The sequence below is a fragment of the Triticum urartu genome, chromosome 5 (genome assembly GCF_003073215.2).
Source record: "Triticum urartu cultivar G1812 chromosome 5, Tu2.1, whole genome shotgun sequence".
Lineage (NCBI taxonomy): Eukaryota > Viridiplantae > Streptophyta > Magnoliopsida > Poales > Poaceae > Triticum > Triticum urartu.
The window spans coordinates 335,064,618-335,088,618 of record NC_053026.1 but is presented as its reverse complement, the minus strand read 5'-3'; the positions used below and the strand labels follow the sequence as shown (position 1 = coordinate 335,088,618).

Here is a 24,001-nt window from a genome sequence, read left to right as displayed (position 1 = left end):
GCGGTGGCGTTCGGCGGCGATGGGGAAGGGGAAGCAGTGCGGTGGATCTGAGGGGGGAGCGCAGGCACCGAGAGAGGGAGCGGGGGGGAAGTGGGAGGCGGGTTCGAGGAGGCGGGGCGTGGCAGCCTTATCCCCCTCCTCGACGCCGGCGAGGGGGTGTGGCGGGGACGCGCCCTGTTCCGACCCGGTTCGTGGGAACAGGGAAGGGGACGAGGCAGGGGAGCGAGGCTAGGTGTGGCCAGCTGGGCCAGGTGGGCCGGTCGGCCTGTGAGCTGGGCCGCCTGGTCCAGGGAGGCTTCCTTTTTTTGTTTTTTTGTAATTTCTTTCTTTTATTTATTTTCCTTTTCTGTTTTATTTAGTTTAGGGCATTTAGGTATTTTGTAAAATTGTGTCTTCTACACCATAATTATTTATGCCATTTTTGGCACTGACCGAACATTTTTGTTTCAACTTTTAAAAACTTTTGTTGTTTGCCATTTTTTTGAATTGATTTTTGAATCGGTTTGAACTAACGAAAGTTTAGCAATAGTAATCAAAGATGACATGGCATCATTAGGAGAGTTTTACTATAGCCTAATTATCCGGGCGTTACAGAGGCGGTCCTGGCTCGACTAAGGCGGCACCGGCAGCGGCGGATCATCTTCCTCAACGCCCGTTGCCCATCCACGTAGGCGTCGTCGGTCCGTCCCGCCTGGCACGCAGCTCAGGCCACTCCGCTCCCAATGTTCTTCAGGTACACCGCCCACCACCATCCTCTGCTCTAGAAGTGGCAGCCGGCCATCGTTGGGTCCTCGTGCCCGCGTCGGGCCGACGCGCACGAGGACGCACAAGTCCGAGGCACGAGCATCCCGTCGCAAGAGACAACGAGTAATGTAGAGAGCGACCGCGGGGGGAGGCGCTGACCGCGCGCCGATCACGTGCGAGTGTCGATCGATCCGTGCTCCTCGCGTCGGTCCTCCGCCGTTCTCTCATGACGGCGGAGACGGATGCGCGGCGCCTCCACCGCAAGAATGCCAAGGCGCTCCGAATCGACATTGAGTTGTCGGAGCGCGAGGCAAACAAGGAGGCGATGTCGAAGGCGAAGGTGGCCTGTCATGCGAAGAAGCAGGACCAGCTGATCCGGAGGCTCTAGGGGCAAGCATGCTCGAGGACTCTGACCTGACGGTCGAATCCACCTCCAACTCTGACTACGACGCACAACCGCCCGCCGACGCCTAGATGGAGAAGGGGCACAACCGTGCCGACGACTGGAAGAGGGAGGGGACAATGAGGAAATGGTGATTTTCTCCATCCTTCTCGTTTTATTTATATTTTATCTATGTTTTAAGTATTTGTAGTATGCATTTGCAGTGTTCGCCGATTAACTTCTCGTTTTATTCATATGTTATCTATGTTTTAAGTATTTGTAGTATGCATTTGCACTGTCCGCCAATTAACTATGGTCATTTTGTCTAGCTATGAAATGATGATACCATGGACTGCATGTTGATCGTGTTTATACATAGCGTTGCATGGATTGCATGGGTTTGAGTTTCAGATATGAGAGACATGGATGTGAAAGCTAACATGCATCCACGAACGTTTGAGGGATCAAATTTGCCAATTCCGACGATAGATGCTATGATGTGTGATCGTAATCATTTGGTTGAGCAAACGAGTTTATATTTTTTTCAAAATGAGGGGACATCCCTCGGCCTCTACATCGAGTGATGCATGCAGCCTTTTATTTATCATATCAAAATTCATCATCCGACCATAACAAAGTTCAACCAATAAATTGCCGTACATGACTGCATGAAGGGTAAATTAAAACGTAAAAGATCATAGGAAAATGAGCCTCATGCATCACAAATCCTACTAGTAGGCCGCCAACCAAATCGGTTGAACAAATCCCGAGAGACCATCTCTCATCAGTTGCACCCAAAGACCGTGGGCGCCCGATCTTCCTCCTTGTGAAGTAATGACCACATATGGATCCAACTGGTAGCCTTGAAGATAACTTGCAAAAAGTTCGAAACTTTCTTTCTGTTAAAAATACAATCATTACGAGTGTTCCAAATGCCCCAAAGTAAAGCACAAATTCACACACAGATCTAAGACTTAAACTTGAGGTGCACCCCATTAACCAGTTTTCAAACATATTCGTGCTACTCGTAGGGGAGGTAGATTGAAAGCTATATGGACCGTTCTCCATAATAGCTTGGCAACTGGGCATTGAAGGAATAGATGCTGAATCAACTCCTCATTGCCACAAAAGCAATACTTAGTGCATCGTTGCCAATCTTTTTTGTTCAGATTATTATCTTTTGTTAGGATGATCTTGCGATCCAAATACCGCATGCAGATTTTTATTTTCAGTGGGACTTTCAGTGGGCAAAAGAGTTCATATGAAAAAAAGAGAGACACGCGGCCTGCCCTCCACGCCCATAGATTGGGTGTGGACTCTCCGTGGGCGCGAGCCTCCACGCCCATAGAACTGAGGCCGGTGCGGCGGATAACCCTGCCACGCCATGGTCACGTACGTGCACCAAACCAAGAGCCCAAGGAGAAGACGAAACGGCACGCTTCCTTTCCCATCATCAAACGTTCTGCCGCAACGCTGTCTTATCTGGTCCGACTATTCTGCGCCCACACCTTATCTCCCTTGACGTCCTAGTCACCGCGCCGTCGACAAACCCACCCAAAATCTGATCCGCGCATCTCCACTTTCACTCGCCTCCTTCCTTGTCAAGCGATGCACCACCGATTGATTTGGCTCAAACAAATTAACACCTGCAAGGCCGCGACGTTAGAGTGAACCGTTTACCCTAGAATCGAGCACGTAGAGTGCGAAAACCTGGAGCTAGAGTAGATTAGAGAACCTGATCGCGTCAGCAGTGAGTGTGTGTTATCCATTAATAATAATTTAAAATCGCGTGAGGACGGCTAACACCGTCGTCGTCGTCGTCGTCGTTAACCCGGCCTTGTGTTCCTGATGGACTCTGTCCAATCCGAGGTAAGGAAACGTTCCTGGTTACTGCCAAATTATTAGGATAAGATAAGATAAACGCGTGCGCCTAAACAAAGTCGTTAATTGATTACTCACAGGGGCAACAGCTTTCTTCTTCTCAGTTAAAGAAAACGGATAGGGACAGACGAGTCTCTCCGCATGGTCGTAGCAGGCCATGCCTATTTAATCGCACCCGTCCGCTCTCCCCCATCTCTCTCTCTCTCTCTTCTTCTTCTTCTTCTTCGTTCTCTTCAGATCCCCGGAAGCGCCAGACCCGGAGCAACTGAGCAGCAAGTTCTCGGGCATGGACGACGACGGCGACTGGATCGCGGCGAGGTACCTCCTCTCCTCCATCCTCGGCCGGAACCCGCTCGTGGTCGACCACGTCGACGAGGAGTCCTTCCCGGTCGACCACGCCCCCGCCGCCGCCGCCCGCGGCGGGCCGGCGGAGGCGCCGGTGTGGCAGCCGCCGCCCGGCTGTGTTCGCGGTGCCGAGCCTGGCCGGCACTGTTTGCGCGGTGTGCACGGAGGAGATCGCGGTGGCGGACCCCGTGGTGCGGCTGCCGTGCGCGCACTGGTACCACGCCGGCTGCATCGCGCCCTGGCTCGGGATCCGGAGCACCTGCCCCATGTGCCGCGCCGAGCTGCCGGCCAGGGAGGAGGCCGGCGGGGCCGGCGCCGTCGGCCGCGAGAAGCCCCCGCGCGCCGAGGCCGGGACCAGCGCCGCCGGCGTGCGGCGGGACGCGTCGTCGTACGGGGGGTACGTCGCCGCCGGGGGCGTCCTGTCCGGCTGATGGACGGGCGAGCGGGCCGTGGTGGACCGCGTCGTCGTGCGCGCGCCATGGCTTTTGTCTATTTTTTTCTTCGCCGGAGGAGTGCTGCTCGATACCTGTTGTACAAATGAAAAAATGGTTAATTATTAACATGATGTTGATTCTTGAGGGCTTAACTCGTCATTAGCATCTGCTGAATAGAAAAAAGAAGAAGGAAAAGCACTCGATGATTGTAAAGAGGAAAAGGGGGAAAAAAAACTTAGCTGTGAAGTGAGAATCTGATTCCCTGTCGCAGGGTGATGAAGGAATACAATGCCTTTGCCAAAAGCAGCTATCACCGTTCTTCCTTGGTCTATGCTACTATTTTAGTGTAAAAGAAGTCATCTTCAAGGTTCAGTAACCAAGAGAGTACAAGATCACGTACATAGATGTTGCAAATTTAAAGATGTAAAATATACATCTTGGAAAAGTACATTTTACATTTCAAAAAAGAGCCAACTCCATCAGATAATGTATATTGAAGATGTAAAAAAGTAACTCCAACAGATGATGCAAAGTGAAGATGTAAAACAAAACATCCGAAAAGAACTTAAATTTTTCACATGTTCACAATATCAAATTATTACATAATTCATCAAATCCACAACATCAAATGCAACACAAATACAACAAAATTATTGCACAATAGAGCAAACAGTTAATGGAACTAGGCGGCTCTCTCGTCATGCCATTTCCAATACTCCATCAAATCCTTCTGAAGTTGATCGTGTGCCTCGGAGTCTCTAATTACATTGGACACCTTCATGAAACGTTTGATTCGCTCCTATTTTCTCATCGACATAACACGTACGCCCATCAGATCATAGAAGGTGTAATTTAAATCATGTCCACGCTCATTTTCAATGATCGTGTTATGCATGATCACACAAGCAGTCATAATATATTAAGGATTTTTTTTATATCAGAAGCTAGATGGTCATCGCACAGTAGCAAAATCCCAAATGCCCTCTCTACATCTTTCCTAGCCACCGTTTGTTTGTTCTGAAAGATGAGTTCTTTCTTACCATAGGGTTTTTCGATTGGCTTGACAAAAGTACTTCACCTCGGGTAGATCCCATCCGCAAGATAGTACCCATAGTTGTTTGTGCGACCATTTGTTTTGAAGGTCATCGGTGCTACGTCTCCATTTGCTAATTTGGCAAAAAGAGGTGACCGGTCGAGCACGTTGATGTCATTGCAAGATCCAGGCATCCCAAAATATGAATGCCAAAACCATGTTTCTTGATCGTCAACGGCCTCAAGAGTGATAGTGGCATCCTTCCCGTGACCCTTAAACTGTCCATGGCATACTTTTGGGTAATTTTTTTCATTTCCAATGTATGCAATCGACGGAGCCTAGCATACCTATAAACCCATGGGCTTTGTTCATCTCCAAAAGTCTCTGAGTGTCTTGAGCATTGGGTGCTCTCAAGTACTCTGGACCAAACACTTCTACCGTAGTCTTTTGTAAATTGTTTGATATAGAAAATAGAAGTGCTCCCTGCCATCGTCAAGTCGTCATCAATGTAGTATGCCGGAACACCATAGGCCATCATGCGCAAAGCGGCAGTGACCTTCTGCTGTAGGATCGAAAGTATGTCTAGAGGGGGGGTGATTAGACTACTTGACCAAATAAAAACTTAACCTTTTCCCAATTTTAGTTCTTGGCAGATTTTAGCTATTGTAGGACAAGTCAAGCAATCATCACACAATTCAAGCAAGCATGCAAAGAGTATATTGGCAGCGGAAAGTAAAGCATGCAACTTGCAAGAATGTAAAGGGAAGGGTTTGGAGAATTCAAACGCAATTGGAGACACGGATGTTTTTCCCGTGGTTCGGATAGGTGGTGCTATCCTACATCCACGTTGATGGAGACTTCAACCCATGAAGGGTAACTGTTGCGCGAGTCCACGGAGGGCTCCACCCACGAAGGGTAATGGTTGCGTGAGTCCACGGAGGGCTCCACCCATGAAGGGTCCACGAAGAAGCAACCACCCACGAAGGGTCCACGAAGAAGCAACCTTGTCTATCCCACCATGGCCATCGCCCACGAAGGACTTGCCTCACTAACGGTAGATCTTCACGAAGTAGGCGATCTCCTTGCCCTTACAAACTCCTTGGTTCAACTCCACAATCTTGTCGGAGGCTCCCAAGTGACACCTAGCCAATCTAGGAGACACCACTCTCCAAGAAGTAACAAATGGTGTGTTGATGATGAACTCCTTGCTCTTGTGCTTCAAATGATAGTCTCCCCAACACTCAACTCTCTCTCATAGGATTTGGATTTTGTGGAAAGAAGATTTGAGTGGAAAGCAACTTGGGGAAGGCTAGAGATCAAGATTCATATGGTAGGAATGGAATATCTTGGTCTCAACACATGAGTAGGTGGTTCTCTCTCAGAACATATGAGTTGGAATTGTGTATGTGTTCTGATGGCTCTCTCCACGAATGAAGAGGAGGTGGAGGGGTATATATAGCCTCCACACAAAATCCAACCGTTACACACAGTTTTCCAATCTCGGTGGGACCGAATCAACAAACTCGGTCAGACCGAAAAGGTAAACCTAGTGACCGTTAGAGATTTTCGGTGGGACTGACATGCAACTCGGTAGGACCGATATGGTTAGGGTTTGGGCATAACGTAATCTCGGTGAGACCGATTACACAAATTCGGTGAGACCGAGTTTGGTAATAAGCTAACCAGAGAGTTGGTCAGGTAAACTCGGTGGGACCGATTTGCTCTTTCGGTGAGACCGAAAAGTTACAAAAAGGAAACGGAGAGTTTACACTGCAATCTCGGTGGGACCGATTCGCTCTTTCGGTGAGACCGAAAAGTTACGAAAGGGAAACAGAGAGTTTGCAATCCCTTCTCGGTGAGACCGAGATCCCTATCGGTAGAACCGAATTGCTAGGGTTTGGCAGTGGCTTATGACAAGTGAAACTCGGTGGCGCCGGATAGAAAGAATCGGTAGGACCGAGTTTGGCTTAGGGTTTAGGTCATATATGGATATGGGAAAATAGTTGAGGGTTTTGGAGCATATCACTAAGCACATGAAGCAAAAGGCTCATTAAGCAACACCTCATCCCTCCTTGATAGTATTGGCTTTTTCTAAAGACTCAATGTGATCTTGGATCACTAAAATATAAAATGAAGATTCTTGAGCTTTTGAGCTTGAGCCAATCCTTTGTCCTTAGCATTTTGAGGGTTCCACTTTCACATCCATGCCATGCCAATCATTGAGCTTTCCTGAAATAGTCGTCTTGGAATAGCATTAGCTCAATGAGCTATATGTTGTTATGAATTACCAAAACCACCTAGGGATAGTTGCACTTTCATCTGCTCGGTGCTATGTCCAAGCAACCCGACATAATTCCTTCTCTTCTGCTCGGTGCTATGTCCAAGCAACCCGGCATAATTCCTTCTCTACTCGAAGGATCGATCATGTTTCTTCACGGAAATGCAAATATGGATGGACAATTCTTTGGACATTCTGAACCTGTGTCAGAAGTATCTCTCTGGGAAAATGGGTGGTGAACCAAAATAGTTGCGCATCAACCTATTGTGCGTCTCAACCCATTGTCTCCAAATGAACTCTCAGCCATACACGGAACCGTCGTGCTTTGGCTTCTTGATGTAGGGTGGAACCCTAGATGGCCGATCTTTCACGAAAGGAGCGGATCCCTACGGGGAACACAAAGAACACGAGGGTAATTCACGAGGGAAAACACGAGAGAATCACTCAAACCAACAAGATTCAATTACACATGTGCTAGATCCCCGAAACACAAACAGATACACGATGATCCAAGGTCAACAAAGGACGATACAAGTAACCGGTTCTTCTCCTAGAAGGAGGTCTTGATGGGGCCGCCCAAGAGGGGGTCTTGAATCCAAGTTGATCTTCTCCGAAGAGGGGCCGCAGTCTCTCTCGAGGAGGAGATCGGTATGGATGAGCGAAGCTCTATCTCGAAATATGAGCTAAACCAACGCTAACCCTAGCTAGGATGAATGGGGGGTCTATTTATAGTCTAAGTGCAAAAAGGGGCGAAGTGAAGGGGTACATGGGCCTCGGGCCCGAATCTGGACGCAGCCAGGTACCGGACGTCCGCTGGGGACCGGTCGTCCGGTGTCTCAGGAGCTGCCGGACGTCCGGTGTCCTCCGGTCGTCCGCTGGTTCTGCTCTGTGATGGGGGTGCCGGACGTCCGGAGGCTCCGGACTTCCGCTGATGTTGGCTCGGGTGCTGGGGCGCCGGTCGTCCGGTCCGGACCGGACGTCCGCTCGTTCGCTTCGGGTGCAGGGGCACCGGTCGTCCGGTCTGGGCCGGACGTCCGCTGGCTGGAGCTTGGCTGGCGCTTCAGGCGCTGGACGTCCGGTCCCGGCCGGTCGTCCGGTGGCTGGGAAATTTCCTGCAGCTCTTCTTCTTCTCCGTCTTCTCGTCCATCTTCCTCTTCTTCTTGTCCTTGCTCCTTAGATTCTTCATTATACCTGAGTATGCATAATGTATCCATATGAGGTAGTAGCCATGCTTCATGTGCATCGGAGTGGAATTGTGAGAGGAGAGATGTCACCTCGGTTTCAAGGGCTCTTGCACGTGATCGAGTCATGGGCCCGGTAGGCACTTGGTGAGACGATGGTAGGTCCATGGGGATGACCTTAGGATGCTCCGCATCATCTCCCCTCCCTTGGGGAAGATCCTGTTGGAAATATGCCCTAGAGGCAATAATAAAATGATTATTATATTTCCTTGTTCATGATAATTGTCTATTATTCATGCTATAATTGTATTATCCGGAAATCGTAATACATGTGTGAATACATAGACCACAATGTGTCCCTAGTGAGCCTCTAGTTGACTAGCTCGTTGATCAACAGATAGTCATGGTTTCCTAGCTATGGACATGGGGATGTCATTGATAACGGTATCACATCATTAGGAGAATGATGTGATGGACAAGACCCAAACCTAAGCATAGCACAAAGATCGTGTAGTTCGTTTGCTGTAGCTTTTCTGGATGTCAAGTATCATTTCCTTAGACCATGAGATTGTGCAACTCCCGGATGTCGTAGGAGTGCCTTGGGTGTGCCAAACGACACAACGTAACTGGGTGACTATAAAGGTACATTACAGGTATCTCCGAAAGGGTCTGTTGGGTTGGCACGAACCGAGACTGGGATTTGTCGCTCCGTATGACGAAGAGGTATCTCTGGGCCCACTCAGTAATGCATCATCATAATGAGCTCAATATGATCAAGTGGTTGATCACGGGATCATGCATTACGGTACGAGTAAAGTGACTTGCCGGTAACGAGACTGAACGAGGTATTGGGATACCGACGATCGAGTCTCGGGCAAGTAACGTACCGATTGACAAAGGGAATTGAGTACGGGATTGATTAGGTCCTCGACATCGTGGTTCATCCGATGAGATCATCGAGGAGCATGTGGGAGCCAACATGGGTATCCAGATCCCGCTGTTGGTTATTGACCAGAGAGTCGTCTCGGTCATGTCTGCTTGTCTCCCGAACCCGTAGGGTCTACACACTTAAGGTTCGGTGACGCCAGGGTTGTACAGATATGAGTATGCAGTAATCCGAAAGTTGTTCGGAGTCCCGGATGAGATCCTGGACGTCACGAGAAGTTCCGGAATGGTCCGGAGGTGAAGAATTATATATAGGAAGTGTTATTTCGGCCATCGGGAAAGTTTCGGGGTCACCGGTATTGTACCGGGACCACCGGATGAGTCCCGGGGGTCCACCGGGTGGGGCCACCCATCCCGGAGGGCCCCAAGGGCTGAAGTGGGGAGGGGAACCAGCCCTTAGTGGGCTGGTGCGCCCCCCTTGGGCCCCCATGCGCCTAGGGTTGGGAACCCTAGGGGAGGGGGCGCCTCCACTTGCCTTGTGGGGTACTCCATCCCCTTGGCCGCTGCCCCCTAGGAGATCCCATCTCCTAGGGCCGGTGCACCCCCCTAGGGGGCCTATATAAAGGGGGGAGGGAGGGCAGCTACCCCTCAAGCCTTGGCGCCTCCCTCTCCCCTGCTACACCTCTCCCTCTTGCAGAAGCTCGGCGAAGCCCTGCTGCGGTGACTGCTGGATCCACCACCACGCCGTCGTGCTGCTGGATCTTCATCAACCTCTCCTTCCCCTTGCTGGATCAAGAAGGAGGAGACGTCACGCTGACCGTACGTGTGTTGAACGCGGAGGTGCCGTCCGTTCGGCGCTAGGATCTCCGGTGATTTGGATCACGACGAGTACGACTCCCTCATCCCCGTTCTTTGAACGCTTCCGCTCGTGATCTACAAAGGTATGTAGATGCATCCGATCACTCGTTGCTAGATGAACTCATAGATGGATCTTGGTGAAAACGTAGGAATTTTTTTTGTTTTCTGCAACGTTCCCCAACAGTGGTATCAGAGATAGGTCTATGCGTAGTTCTCTTTGCACGAGTAGAACACAATTTGTTGTGGGCGTAGATGTTGTCAACTTTCTTGCCGCTACTAGTCTTATTTTGCTTCAGCGGTATTGTGGGATGAAGCGGCCCGAACCAACCTTACACGTACGCTTACGTGAGACCGGTTCCACCGACTGACATGCACTAGTTGCATAAGGTGGCTGGCGGGTGTCTGCCTCTCCCACTTTAGTTGGAGAGGATTCGACGAAAAGGGTCCTTATGAAGGGTAAATAGAAGTTGACAAATCACGTTGTGGCTTTAACGTAGGTAAGAAAACGTTCTTGCTAGAACCCTCTTGCAGCCACGTAAAACTTGCAACAACAATTAGAGGACGTCTAACTTGTTTTGCAGCAAGTGTTTTGTGATGTGATATGGCCAAAGTTGTGATGAATGATGAATGATATATGTGATGTATGAGATCATGTTCTTGTAATAGGAATCACGACTTGCATGTCGATGAGTATGACAACTGGCAGGAGCCATAGGAGTTGTCTTTATTTTTGCATGACCTGCGTGTCATTGAGAAACGCCATGTAAATTACTTTACTTTATTGCTAAACGTGTTAGCCATAGTAGTAGAAGTAATAGTTGGCGAGCAACTTCATGGAGACACAATGATGGAGATCATGATGATGGAGATCATGGTGTCATGCCGGTGACAAGATGATCATGGAGCCCCAAGATGGAGATCACAGGAGCTATATGATATTGGCCATATCATGTCACTATTATTTGATTGCGTGAGATGTTTATCATGTTTTTGCATCTTGTTTACTTAGAACGACGGTAGTAAATAAGATGATCCCTCATAATAATTTCAAGAAAGTGTTTCCCCTAACTGTGCGCCGTTGCGACAGTTTGTTGTTTCGAAGCACCACGTGATGATCGGGTGTGATAGATTCCAACGTTCACATACAACGGGTGTAAGAAAAATTTACACATGCAAACACTTAGGTTGACTTGACGAGCCTAGCATGTACAGACATGGCCTCGGAACACAGAAGACCGAAAGGTCGAGCATGAGTCGTATAGAAGATACGATCAACATGAAGATGTTCACCGATGTTGACTAGTCCGTCTCACGTGATGATCGGACACGGCCTAGTCAACTCGGATCATGTTATACTTAGATGACTGGAGGGATGTCTATCTAAGTGGGAGTTCATTGAATAATTTTATTAGATGAACTTAATTATCATGAACTTAGTCTCAAATCTTTACAATATGTCTTGTAGATCAAATGGCCAACGTTGTCCTCAACTTCAACGCGTTCCTAGAGAAAACCAAGCTGAAAGACGATGGCAGCAACTATACGGACTGGGTCCGGAACCTGAGGATCATCCTCATAGATGCCAAGAAAGATTATGTCCTACAAGCACCGCTGGGTGAAGCACCCGCTCTCCCTGCATAACAAGACGTTATGAACGCTTGGCAGACACGTACTGATGATTACTCCCTCGTTCAGTGCGGCATGCTTTACAGCTTAGAACCGGGGCTCCAAAAGCGTTTTGAGAGACATGGAGCATATGAGATGTTCGAAGAGCTGAAAATGGTTTTTCAAGCTCATGCCTGGGTCGAGAGATATGAAGTCTCCGACAAGTTCTTCAGCTGTAAGATGGAGGAAAATAGTTCTGTCAGTGAGCACATACTCACAATGTCTGGGTTACATAACCGCTTGACTCAGCTGGGAGTTAATCTCCCGGATGACGCGGTCATTGACAGAATCCTCCAATCGCTTCCACCAAGCTACAAGAGCTTTGTGATGAACTTCAATATGCAGGGGATGGAAAAGACCATTCCTGAAGTATTTGCAATGCTGAAATCAACAGAGATAGAAGTCAAAAAGGAACATCAAGTGTTGATGGTGAATAAAACCACTAAGTTCAAGAAAGGCAAGGGTAAGAAGAACTTCAAGAAGGACGGCAAGGGAGTTGCCGCGCCCGGTAAGCAAGCTGCCGGGAAGAAGCCAAAGAATGGACCCAAGCCCGAGACTGAGTGTTTTTATTGCAAGGGAAGTGGTCACTGGAAGCGGAACTGCCCCAAATACTTAGCGGACAAGAAGGCCGGCATCACGAAAGGTATATGTGATATACATGTAATTGATGTGTACCTTACCAGTACTCATAGTAGCTCCTGGGTATTTGATACCGGTGCGGTTGCTTACATTTGTCACTCAAAGCAGGAGCCGCGGAATAAGCGGAGACTGGCGAAGGACGAGGTGACGATGCACGTCGGGAATGGTTCCAAGGTCGATGTGATCGCCGTCGGCACGCTACCTCTACATTTACCTACGGGATTAATTTTAAACCTCAATAATTGTTATTTAGTGCCAGCTTTGAGCATGAACATTGTATCAGGATATCGTTTAATACGAGATGGCTACTCATTTAAATCCGAGAATAATGGTTGTTCTATTTATATGAGAGAGATGTTTTATGGTCATGCTCCGATGGTGAATGGTTTATTCTTAATGAATCTCGAGCGTAATGCTACACATATTCATAGTGTGAATACCAAAAGATGTAAGGTTGATAATGATAGTCCCACATACTTGTGGCACTACCGCCTTGGTCACATAGGTGTCAAACGCATGAAGAAGCTCCATGCAGATGGACTTTTAGAGTCTCTTGATTATGAATCATTTGACACATGTGAACCATGCCTCATGGGTAAAATGACCAAGACTCCGTTCTCAGGAACAATGGAGCGAGCAACCAACTTATTGGAAATCATACATACTGATGTGTGCGGTCCAATGAGCGTTGAGGCTCGCGGTGGCTATCGTTATGTTCTCACCCTCACTGATGACTTGAGTAGATATGGGTATGTCTACTTAATGAAACATAAGTCTGAGACCTTTGAAAAGTTCAAGGAATTTCAGAGTGAGGTTGAGAATCAACGTGACAGGAAAATCAAGTTCTTGCGATCAGATCGTGGGGGGGAATATTTGAGTCACGAATTTGGCACACACTTAAGAAAATGTGGAATAGTTTCACAACTGACGCCGCCTGGAACACCTCAGCGTAATGGTGTGTCCGAACATCGTAATCGCACTCTATTAGATATGGTGCGATCTATGATGTCTCTTACCAATTTACCGCTATCATTTTGGGGCTATGCTTTAGAGACTGCCGCATTCACTTTAAATAGGGCACCGTCGAAATCCGTTGAGACGACACCGTATGAATTATGGTTTGGGAAGAAACCTAAGCTGTCGTTTCTAAAATTTTGGGGATGCGATGCTTATGTCAAGAAACTTCAACCTGAAAAGCTCGAACCCAAGTCGGAAAAATGCGTCTTCATAGGATACCTTAAAGAAACTATTGGGTATACCTTCTACCTCAGATCCGAAGGCAAGATCTTTGTTGCCAAGAATGGATCCTTTCTAGAGAAGGAGTTTCTATCGAAAGAAGTAAGTGGGAGGAAAGTAGAGCTTGATGAAGTACTGCCTCTTGAAGCAGAGAGTAGCGCAGCTCAGGAAAATGTTCCTGTGGTGCCTTCACCAATTAGAGAGGAAGTTAATAATGATGATCAAGATACTTCTGATCAAGCTCCTACTGAACTTCGAAGGTCCACAAGGACACGTTCTGCACCAGAGTGGTACGACAACCCTGTCTTGGAAATCATGTTGTTAGACAACGGTGAACCTTCGAACTATGAAGAAGCGATGGCGGGCCCGGATTCCGACAAATGGCTGGAAGCCATGAAATCCGAGATAGGATCCATGTATGAAAACGAAGTATGGACTTTGACTGACTTGCCCGATGATCGGCGAGCCATAGAAAATAAATGGATCTTTAAGAAGAAGACAGACACGGATGGTAATGTGACCATCTATAAAGCTCGGCTTGTCGCTAAGGGTTATCGACAAGTTCAAGGGGTTGACTACGATGAGACTTTCTCACCGGTAGCGAAGCTGAATTCCGTCTGAATCATGTTAGCAATTGCCGCATTCTATGATTATGAGATATGGCAAATGGATGTCAAAACGGCATTCCTTAATGGTTTCCTTAAGGAAGAATTGTATATGATGCAGCCGGAAGGTTTTGTCGATCCTAAGAATGCTGACAAGGTGTGCAAGCTCCAACGCTCGATTTATGGGCTGGTGCAAGCATCTCGGAGTTGAAACATTCGCTTTGATGAGATGATCAAAGCGTTTGGGTTTATGCAGACTTATGGAGAAGCCTGCGTTTAGAAGAAAGTGAGTGGGAGCTCTGTAGCATTTCTCATATTATATGTAGATGACATACTTTTGATGGGAAATGATATAGAGCTTTTGGACAGCATTAAGGCCTACTTGAATAAGAGTGTTTCAATGAAGGACCTTGGAGAAGCTGCTTATATATTAGGCATCAAGATCTATAGAGATAGATCAAGACGCCTCATAGGTCTTTCACAAAGCACATACCTTGATAAGATATTGAAGAAGTTCAATATGGATCGGTCTAAGAAGGGGTTCTTGCCTGTGTTGCAAGGTGTGAAATTGAGCTCAGCTCAATGTCCGACCACGGCAGAAGATATAGAAGAGATGAGTGTCATCCCCTATGCCTCAGCCATAGGGTCTATTATGTATGCCATGCTGTGTACCAGACCTGATGTAAACCTTGCCGTAAGTTTGGTAGGTAGGTACCAAAGTAATCCCGGCAAGGAACACTGGACAGCGGTCAAGAATATCCTAAAGTACCTGAAAAGGACTAAGGAAATGTTTCTCGTTTATGGAGGTGACGAAGAGCTCGTCGTAAAGGGTTACGTCGACGCTAGCTTCGACACAGATCTGGATGACTCTAAGTCACAAACCGGATACGTGTATATTTTGAATGGTGGGGCAGTAAGCTGGTGCAGTTGCAAGCAAAGCGTTGTGGCGGGATCTACATGTGAAGCGGAGTACATGGCAGCCTCGGAGGCAGCACACGAAGCAGTCTGGGTGAAGGAGTTCATTACCGACCTAGGAGTCATACCCAATGCGTCGGGCCCGATGACTCTCTTTTGTGACAACACTGAGCTATTGCCCTTGCTAAGGAGCCCAGGTTTCACAGGAAGACCAGGCATATCAAGCGTCGCTTCAATTTCATTCGTGAAAGTGTTCAAAATGGAGACATAGATATTTGTAAAGTACATACGGACCTGAATGTAGCAGATCCGTTGACTAAACCTCTCCCTAGAGCAAAACATGATCAACACCAAAATTCCATGGGTGTTCGATTCATCACAATGTAACTAGATGATTGACTCTAGTGCAAGTGGGAGACTGTTGGAAATATGCCCTATAGGCAATAATAAAATGATTATTATATTTCCTTGTTCATGATAATTGTCTATTATTCATGCTATAATTGTATTATCCGGAAATCGTAATACATGTGTGAATACATAGACCACAATGTGTCCCTAGTGAGCCTCTAGTTGACTAGCTCGTTGATCAATAGATAGTCATGGTTTCCTGGCTATGGACATGTGGATGTCATTGATAACGGTATCACATCATTAGGAGAATGATGTGATGGACAAGACCCAAACCTAAGCATAGCACAAAGATCGTGTAGTTCGTTTGCTATAGCTTTTCTGGATGTCAAGTATCATTTCCTTAGACCATGAGATTGTGCAACTCCCGGATGCCGTAGGAGTGCCTTGGGTGTGCCAAACGTCACAACGTAACTGGGTGACTATAAAGGTACATTACAGGTATCTCCGAAAGTGTCTGTTGGGTTGGCACGAACCGAGACTGGGATTTGTCGCTCCGTATGACGAAGAGGTATCTCTGGGCCCACTCAGTAATGCATCATCATAATGAGCTCAATATGATCAAGTGGTTGATCACGGGATCATGCATTACGGTACGAGTAAAGTGACTTGCCGGTAACGAGACTGAACGGGGTATTGGGATACCGACGATCGAGTCTCGGGCAAGTAACATACCGATTGACAAAGGGAATTGAGTACGGGATTGATTAGGTCCTCGACATTGTGGTTCATCCGATGAGATCATCAAGGAGCATGTGGGAGCCAACATGGGTATCCAGATCCCGCTTTTGGTTATTGACCAGAGAGTCGTCTCGGTCATGTCTGCTTGTCTCCCGAACCCGTAGGGTCTACACACTTAAGGTTCGGTGACGCTAGGGTTGTATAGATATGAGTATGCAGTAATCCGAAAGTTGTTCGGAGTCCCGGATGAGATCCTGGATGTCACGAGAAGTTTCGGAATGGTCCGGAGGTGAAGAATTATATATAGGAAGTGTTATTTCGGCCATCGGGAAAGTTTTGGGGTCACCGGTATTGTACCGGGACCACCGGATGGGTCCCGGGGGTCCACCGGGTGGGGCCACCCATCCCGGAGGGCCCCAAGGGCTGAAGTGGGGAGGGGAACCAGCCCTTAGTGGGCTGGTGCGCCCCCCCTTGGGCCCCCCATGCGCCTAGGGTTGGGAACCCTAGGGGAGGGGGCGCCTCCACTTACCTTGGGGGGTACTCCACCCCCTTGGCCGCCGCCCCCCTAGGAGATCCCATCTCCTTGGGCCGGCGCACCCCCCTAGGGGGGCTATATAAAGGGGGGGAGGGAGGGCAGCTACACCTCAAGCCTTGGCGCCTCCCTCTCTCCTGCTACACCTCTCCCTCTTGCAGAAGCTCGGCGAAGCCCTGCTGCGGTGACTACTGCATCCACCACCACGCCGTCGTGCTGCTGGATCTTCATCAACCTCTCCTTCCCCTTGCTGGATCAAGAAGGAGGAGACGTCACGCTGACCGTACGTGTGTTGAACGCGGAGGTGCCGTCCGTTCGGCGCTAGGATCTCCGGTGATTTGGATCACGACGAGTACGACTCCCTCATCCCCGTTCTTTGAACGCTTCCGCTCGCGATCTACAAAGGTATGTAGATGCATCCGATCACTCATTGCTAGATGAACTCATAGATGGATCTTGGTGAAAACGTAGGAATTTTTTTTTGTTTTCTGCAACGTTCCCCAACAGATCCGTCCTCGGATCAAAATCTTCATCACCATGGAAAGGAGAGAGATCTTTGACGTTGAAGATGTCACTCACGTTGTACTTGTCGCGTGGAAGGTCGATCTTGTAAGCGTTGTCATTGTAGCGTGCAAGCACCTTGAAGGGTCCATCCGCTCGTGGACGAAGCTTGGATTTGCGTCCTTGTGGGAAGCGGTCCTTGCGAAGGTGTAGCCACACTTGATCACCAATGTGGAAGACCATAGGTTGCTTGTTCAAGTTGAGCTTGGTCGCAAGGCATTGAACTTGGCGCTCGATGGTGTTTCTTGTATCTTCATGCATCTTCTTGAGATGTGTCACACGCGCACTTGCGTCCAAATTGATGCGCTCTTGGAGTGGTAGAGGAAGAATATCCAATGGTGACAAAGGGTTGAATCCGTAGACGACCTCGAAAGGGGACTTGCCGGTTGTTGAGTGTCTTGCTCGGTTGTATGCGAACTCGGCGATGGGTAGACACTCCTCCCACTCCTTGATGTTCTTCTTGATGAGTACTCAAAGTAGAGCGGAGAGTGTGCGGTTTGTCACCTCCGTTTGGCCGTCGGTTTGAGGATGGAATGCCGTGGAGAAGAGTAGCTTGATTCCGAGCTTGGCGCATAGAGTCTTCCAAAAGTAGCTAAGGAACTTGACGTCGCAGTCTGAGACGATAGTCTTTGGCACTCCATGAAGGCACGAGATTTCCCTACAAAACAAATTTGCAATATGTGAAGCATCGTCTATCTTGTTGCAAGGAATGAAATGAGCCATTTTGGAGAAACGGTCCATGACAACAAAAATTGAATCCTTGCCATTTCGAGTTCTAGGCAAACCAAGCACAAAGTCCATGCTAATATATTCCCATGGTTGGTATGGAATCGGTAGAGGCATATAGAGGCCATGAGATTGAGCTTTGGACTTAGCTTTGCGGCATGTCGAACATCGGTTGGTGAAGCGATTGACGTCCCGAAACATCTTTGGCCAAAAGTAGCTCTTCGAGAGCGTGGCGAACGTCTTATCGCGTCCAAAGTGTCCCATTAATCCTCCTCCATGCGATTCCTGCAAAAGCAATAAACGAAGGGACGACTTGGGGATGCAAAGTTTGTTAGCTCTCATAAGGTAGCCGTCTTTGATGTAATAGCGCTCCCACGATGTATTCGACAAACACTTGGCATAAGGGGTGGCAAAAGTTTCATCATGCACATACAAATCTTTGATATGCTCGAAGCCAATGACATCTAACTCGAGTTGCGTGACTAGCATGCATATGCGGGAAAGAGCATCCGCGACGATGTTTTCTTTACCCTTGATGTACTTGATGACATAGGGAAAAGACTCAATGAATTCACTCCATTTAGCATGACGCTTGTTCAACTTAGTTTGACCCTTGAGATACTTGAGGGTCTCATGATCGGTATGAATGATAAACTCGTGGGGACGAAGGTAATGTTCCCATTCATGTAAAACGCGGACTAAAGCATATAGCTCTTTGTCATAGATGGGATAGTTGAGTTGCGCTCCGGAAAGTTTCTCACTAAAGTAAGCTATGGGGCGCTTCTCTTGTGTTAACACGCCTCCTATGCCATTACCACTAGCATCGCAATGAATCTCAAAAGGCTTGTCGAAGTTGGGTAAAGCAAGCACGGGAGCATGAGTAAGAAAATTCTTAAGCTCATTGAAAGCAATATCTTGAGATGGTCCCCAAACAAAAGGCGCGTTCTTCTTGCTCAAAGCATGCAAAGGTGAAGCAATGGTGCTAAAATCCTTTACAAATCGATGGTAGAAACCGGCTAAACCAAGAAAACTACGCACTTGATGCAAATTGGTTGGTTGGGGCCAAGTTTTAATAGCATTGATCTTAGATTCATCAACATGAACACCCTTATAAGAGACCACAAAACCCAAGAAAACGAGCTTATCAACACCAAATAGGCATTTCTCCATATTAGCATAGAGACGCTCTTTTCTAAGAGTTTGCAAAACTGTGCGGACATGGATGACATGTTCGTGGATAGATTTGCTAAACACAAGAATGTCATCGAAGTAAACCACAACAAATATACCAATGTAAGGGCGAAAGACATGATTCATAAGGCGCATAAATGTGCCCGGTGCTTCCGAAAGACCCATAGGCATGACTAACCACTCATACAAACCAAACTTGGTTTTGAAGGCGGTTTTCCATTCATCACCCTCTTGTATGCGGATTTGATAGTAACCACTCTTAAGATCAATTTTGGAAAATATAGTGGCACCACTAAGTTCATCAAGCATATCATCAAGGCGTGGAATGGGGTACATGTATCTAACGGTGATAGCATTGATAGGTCTACAATCGGAGCACATGCAAAAGCTACTGTCACGTTTTGGCACAAGAATGATCGGTACGGCGCAAGGACTCAAACTTTCACGCACATGACCATGGTCTATGAGATGCTTTACTTGCCTTTGTATTTCTTTGGTTTCTTCGGGGTTGATGCGGTATGGAGCTTTGTTGGGAAGCGACGCTCTGGGGATGAGATCAATTCGGTGCTCAATGCCTCGTAGTGGAGGTAGACCCGGAGGTAGCTCATCGGGGAAAATATCTTGGAATTCCTGCAAGAGAGAAGATAACACCAAAGGTAGATCGTGAGAGTTGTTAGTTTTTGTGACCTCGTCCTTGCACAATAGGACATAGTGTAGGACACTTGATGGGTTCTCACACACTTCTCTCATCTCACGTTTGGTGGCAAAGAGAACTAGGTTTTTCTTGTCGCTCATCGTGGAGTCACTCAATTTGGGCTTGTGGCGCTCACTCTCTTTTTGGTGGATCGCTCTCTCACTATTTTCTCCACGATGGGTGGCATGCTTGTCGGCTATCACTTGGCTTGGAGACATAGGACGTAGCACGAACTCTTTCCCTTTCATCTTGAAGCTATAGTGATTTGTACGCCCATTGTGAATGACACCTCGGTCAAATTGCCATGGCCGTCCAAGGAGGAGGTGGCAAACGGTCATCGGAAGGACATCACATTCCAATGTGTCTTCATAGGCGCCAATCTTGAAAGAGACTTGTACTCTATGCTCGACTTGTATGGTGCCGGTGTCGCTTAGCCATTGAACCTTGTAGGGGTGAGGGTGCTTCATCTTGACCAATTGGAGCTTGGAGCATAGTTCTTCACTTGCTAAGTTGTGGCAACTCCCTCCATCGATGATGACCTTGACGGATCGTCCATTGATTCCGGCCTTGGTGTGAAAGATATGGCATCTTTGATCTTCGTCTTGTTGATGTTGAAGAGTCAAGACCTTGGATACAACAAGAGCGGGGCTTGAATCTTCATCACAAAAGACTTGTTCTTCTTCATTGTTCACTTGGCGGTGCATGGCCACTTGCTCAAGGGCTTCCATTTCTCCTTTGTTCATGGAATCATAAGTGCCATCGTCGTTGAAGATCATTGTGCGCTTGTTGGTGCACTCATAGGACTTGTGGCCTCGGCCTCCGCAAGTGAAACACTTGAGGGAACTCGTCTTGACGGTCTCATCGGTTGGGGTAGATGAAGATGAAGCTCTCGGCTTGAAGTTGCTCGTAGGAGGATGACTTGTAGTTGACGAAGCTTTCTTGGAAGTCGGCTTGTCGATGTTGGAAGTAGACGTTCTTGTAGTCGGCGTTAGAGTCGTTGAAGCTTGGTTATTGGAGAAGCCGTAGAACTTGGATGCGAACTTGGCGTACTTGAAGTCATCTTGCACTTGGCGTTCCACTTTGGTAGCTTGGTGCACGAGCTCAATGAGATTTGAGTATGGTTGGAAGTCGGCGATCTTCTTGATGGGATGATTGAGTCCATTCAATAAACATGCCATAGTTTGCTCATAATCTTCCGTCCCATTGGCTCTTATCATTGCAATCTCCATCTCCTTGTAGTATTCTTCAACGCTCTTGGTTCCTTGCTTGAGTTGCTGGAGTTTTTTGAAGAGGTCGCGGTTGTAGTAGGTAGGCACGAAGCGTGCTCTCATGACATCCTTCATTTGTGCCCAAGTAGTGATGGGTGGTTCACCTCTTGTCTCGCGGCGCCCAATGACTTGTTCCCACCAAATGAGGACATAGTCTTGGAACTCAAGGGATGCCATCGCGATCTTCTTCTCTTCTTCATAATTGTGCAAATGGAAGATCTTGTCAACTTTCAATGCCCATGAAAGGTATTCTTCGGGATCGTTGCTTCCATTAAACTTGGGCATGGTGAACTTGAGCTTGCCGTAGCGTTGCTCTTCATTGTGTTGGGGTCGGGGATGATGACGCCCATGTTGTAGATGATTGTCCAACTCGTGGTACTCTTGACGCGGAGGGTTGTCAACCTCGTGTAGCTCTTGCCGCGGAGGATTCCCATTGTTTTCATGCTCTTGATGAACTTGATGGTCTTGGCGAGCTTGAGGGGGAGCTTGTCTATCTTGACGAGGCGCTTGTCTATCTTGACGAGGAGCTTGTTGACGCACACGTCTTTGGTAAATTCTTTCTTGAGCTTCATCGCGAAGTGCTTCTCGATGTAGTCGAGCTTGTCGGCCTCGGTTGGCTACGGCACGACTTGATTCATGAAGGGCACGTTGCGCTTCAAGTGCTTGAGCTTCACGTAGTTGTTGTTCTTGGCGTTCCACCTCGGCGTCTTGTGCATCTTGATGTTGTCGCGCTCGCTCCTCTTGTTCGTGTTGACGTTGGCAATGCCGTTCTCGGGCTAGCGCAAAGGCTTGTTCGGCTTGACGTCGTCGATGTTCTTGCGAGTCGGTGTCTCAAAGTGGATTGAGGTTTGCTTGACGCTCGTTGCGCGCGGCTCGTCGAAGAGTGTTCGATGTCGGTGTACTTGAACCGGAGATGGTGTCGTCCGAGTGTCGACTTGAACGGCTCCTTCTTGAAGTGGAAGAAGAGCGGTTGAGCAACAAAGCGCGGATCTCGTCCATCCTTGCGTCATTCTCTTGCTTGTGATCGTCGAGCTTGTTGTCAAAGTAGTCCCTTGTATGTTGCTCGGAAAGTCGTAAGTCGGCGGCAAGATTGTCGATGCGTTCACTCATAGCATGTTGCTCTTGATGTAAAGCACGCTGTGCACCAAAGAGGTGACTCTTGGTGACGAAGGAGTTCATGTTGTTGTCTTGCTCCATGAAGAGCGGGTTGGTAGAAGTACTTGGCCTATCCATCATTCTAAGACAAATGTGAGTGGAAGAAAGGGAAGAACCAATATCAAATGTACCTTGACCGATATTGACAATGGATCAAAGATGACTCCAATGTGTAACAAGGAAATAGCACAATTGGTACCAATTCTTGTCGGTTCTCACACCTACACAAGTAAAAGCTTTTGGTGGAGCTTGGTTAGGATGGTGGCACAATTTTTAATGTGAATGTAAGCAAGATTCAATAATGTTGGAAAAGATTCGCAAGATGCAATGTAACAAGTAGACCAAGCATATACGGTACACAGAAACACACACGCAAAAAGATAAGTGGGGTTGAGCAACCAAGGTTGAGCCAAAATGTGGAATCCACAAAAATGCTCTTGTTGCACAACACTAGAGAGACGCTAGCACGATTGCACGATAGGCGGATACAAGAACTTGTGCACAACCTACTTAGCAAAAATGCAACGACTTCTATCCAAATATGTTTTATGCGAGGTGTTGCTATGATATGATCCAAGATGATCGAGTATGACAAACTTAATGTTGTATGATGCTATGGTTCTTGCTTAAAAGCTCTTTGCTTATCTTTCCTCTTTGCTTAAAAGCTTGGTTGGCTCTTTGATGTTTGAGCTCTTTTCTTATGCGATGCTTGACGAACCAAGATAGCAAGTGAGTATGCGATGACAACTTAGTGACACAAGAGATGATACCAATATAGGCAACAATGATGTATGTATGTATGCTATGGGAAGTATGATCACTAATGTGCACAAGTCTCGTTGCCGGCAATACTCAATGGCTAGTCTCGATGGGTAAGCGACGCAAAGGAGTAAGGCGATGATGGGTAACAATGTGATGGCAAGAGTGATATGTCCAATACCAAGATGAGGTTACCGGTCTGGCTTCCGGTATGGTGTCAAAATGGTGGCACGAATACCAAGTCGTAGTCGAGGTGGTCAGTGTTGTTGACGCGTCCGTGGCGAAAATGAGCAGCGGTGATGTCGATGTCGAACCGTACCTAGATAGCCGAAACACAAAAGGATACGGTACCGCAACTCAAATTCTCAAAACCAAAGGCGACCAAAATCGTCGGAGGAGGTGGCGGTTAGGTGGTGGTGTGGGTTGGGATAATGTCAAAGAGTGCGGAAAGTCGGTGGTGGTGTAGCGGGATGAAGTGGTGGACGTAGCGGTCGTCTGGTAGTGGACGGAAGTCCGGTCGCCGGTTGTCCGGTCGGGTTGGACGTCCGGTGCTTCCTGGGTCGACGGACGTCTGGTGATGTGCCGGTCGTCCGGTGGTCGGGGTCAACGTGAGATTCTAGATCCAGGAGGTGATTTTTGGGGGGAATATGGGGAATTTGGGAGGGATTTCGAGGTGGAGATGGTGGGGGAAGGCTAGATCTACTTGCAACGCAACAAATTCATGGATCAAAACCAACAAAACATCATCAAAACTCACAAAACACAAGAAAAATTTTGGGGCTATTTTTTGTGGGGATTTCGGATTTTAGACGAAAAACAACAAAATCAAAGCTAGAAACGAAGAGGGGGCCGAAATCGTGATCAACCTTGCTCATGATACCAAGAATGATGTAGGGTGGAACCCTAGATGGCCGATCTTTCACGAAAGGAGCGGATCCCTAG

General features: G+C 47.8%; 1 pseudogene; it reads left to right on the top strand.

Annotated features, from left to right (window-relative positions):
* The first annotated feature begins 3,111 nt into the window (after positions 1-3,111).
* Positions 3,112-4,089, top strand: LOC125508887 (annotated as a pseudogene).
* Positions 4,090-24,001: the final 19,912 nt, after the last annotated feature.